Genomic DNA, 2,234 nt, shown 5'->3' on the forward strand with positions numbered 1-2,234 from the left:
TACAATTCCCAAAAATTCAATAAAAAAGAAAGACTGGAGGGAGGACAGGTAGCTGAGGGAGAAGAAAAGGGCATATAACTGGGGAGGAAGGAAGGAGGCTAGGGAAGAAGGCAGGAGTTTCAAGAGGGAACTTAGGAGGCTATACAGCCTGCAGAGGAAGGCAAGATTCTCAAGAGGAGGACCTGAGGCTCTGGGAGAGTTAAAAGGTTGGCAGAGGTCAGGAGGCTGGACAGAAAGGCAGCAAAGTTAGGACAAAGATTTGAGGCCCAGAGACTGAGCAAGTGAACACAAGACAGGGTTAGTATCAGTAGGCTGAGGGTAGGAGGATGGAGATGAGCACAAAGGCTGATGGATGTGGATGGAAACTGGGGAGGAGGGCATAGTGATGAAGAGGAGTGAAAGAGGCTCGGCAGTGGGGAGGGGGATATAAGGCACAGAGAGAATGCTGGAGTAAGAAGGATGTGTAGAAGAGGTCAGAAGATACAACCTGCGGGAAGAGGCCAGAGAGGAGGCTCGGGAGAGAATAGGAGGCTGGTGGAGGACAAGTTCTGAAGAAGGGTGCTAGGAGGAGAGAAGGATGCTCAGGGGGTATGAAGCTGAGAAAGGAAGGAAGGAGGCTCAGGAAGAGGAGTGTGAGCTGTGAAGGTGTCCAGGAGTGTTAGTAGGAGAATAGGAGGCTAGGGGAAGGTAGGAGTCTGGGGAAGGCAGGAGACTCAGAGAGAAGGTATCAGGATGAAAGAATGCAAGAAGCCACAAGGGGGAGACTGGTGAGGAAGATTAGGTGACTCGGGGTGGGTTGAGGAGGCTTGGAGAGGTAATATGGCAGGTGCTGAGGGTAGGATGATGGGGAGGGTGACTGGAGGCTGAGAGGGCAGGAGGCTAAAGCTCAGGTGATTCATCCAGAGGTGAAAACGGCAGAGAATGGGAGCATGCTGTAGGAGGATAGGAAATGGGAGAAGGGGTTGACTAGTTGCTAGACACTAGAAGGTAGTGTAAAGGTGGATGGGGATGGGGGCTGGAGGTTAAGGGGAATGTAGGTACCAGGAGGAACATAGACAGCTGAGAAACAGATCATTAGCCTCAGGGGGATGGTAGGAGGGTCAGATGGTAGAAGACTTGAAAAATGAAAAAAGGATTGGAAACGTGGTAGATGGACATTCAGGGAGGCAGGATGCTTGATAGGATAAGGGAAACTGTAAAGGCCAGAAGGAAGTGGTATACGGTTAGAGACTAGGGATGGCAGGACATTGAAGAGGAGAAAGGAAATCAAAGGGAAGATTATAAAATTGGAGATGAGAGCAGAAACTCTGAAGGTTAGAAATGTTAGGGATGAGGGGCTGGAAAGATGTCTCAGCAGTTAAGAACACTGGTTGTTCTTGCAGAAGACCTGGGTTCAAATCCCAGCACCCACATGGCATCTAACAACTGTCTGTAACTCTGGTTTCAGGGGATCTGACATTGAGGCCAGCCTGGTCTACATAGCAAGTTCCAGGCCAGCTGTGTCTATAGGCAGACCCTGTGTCAAAAAGACCAAAAAAAAAAAATTAACCAGGAGATCCAACAGCCTCTTCTGTCCTCCGAGGGCATTCCACGACATGTGTGCACTTACGTACATGCAGGCAATACATGCATACACATAAAAAAAGTCTGTAACTGGTTTCAGGGGATCTGACATTGAGGCCAGCCTGGTCTACATAGCAAGTTCCAGGCCAGCTGTGTCTATAGGCAGACCCTGTGTCAAAAAGACCAAAAAAAAAAATTAACCAGGAGATCCAACAGCCTCTTCTGTCCTCCGAGGGCATTCCACGACATGTGTGCACTTACGTACATGCAGGCAATACATGCATACACATAAAAAAATAATAAAATGTTTTAAAGAAAGAAATGCTAGGGATGAGAGCAGGATGCTCACAGAAAAGGTAGGCAGCAGGGAGAGGACAGAAGTTTAGATTAGTGAGTAGGAGGCTAAAGGGTAGAAGAATAGGGGCTGGAAATGGCTCAGCAGTTAAGAATACTGACTGTTCTTGCAGAAGACCTGGGTTCGAATCCCAGCACCCACATGGCACCTAACAACTGTCTGTAACTTCAGTTCCATGGGATCCGACAGTCTCTTCTGTCCTCCTCGGGCACTGCACAACACAGGTGCACTTACCTACATGCAGGCAATGCACGCATACACATAAAATAAAAATAATAAATAAAATATTTTTTTCTTAAAAAAGAGTAGATGAATA

The sequence above is a fragment of the Nannospalax galili genome, unplaced genomic scaffold, assembly GCF_000622305.1.
Source record: "Nannospalax galili isolate Female #2095 unplaced genomic scaffold, S.galili_v1.0 scaffold371, whole genome shotgun sequence".
In the NCBI taxonomy this organism is placed as follows: Eukaryota; Metazoa; Chordata; class Mammalia; order Rodentia; family Spalacidae; genus Nannospalax; species Nannospalax galili.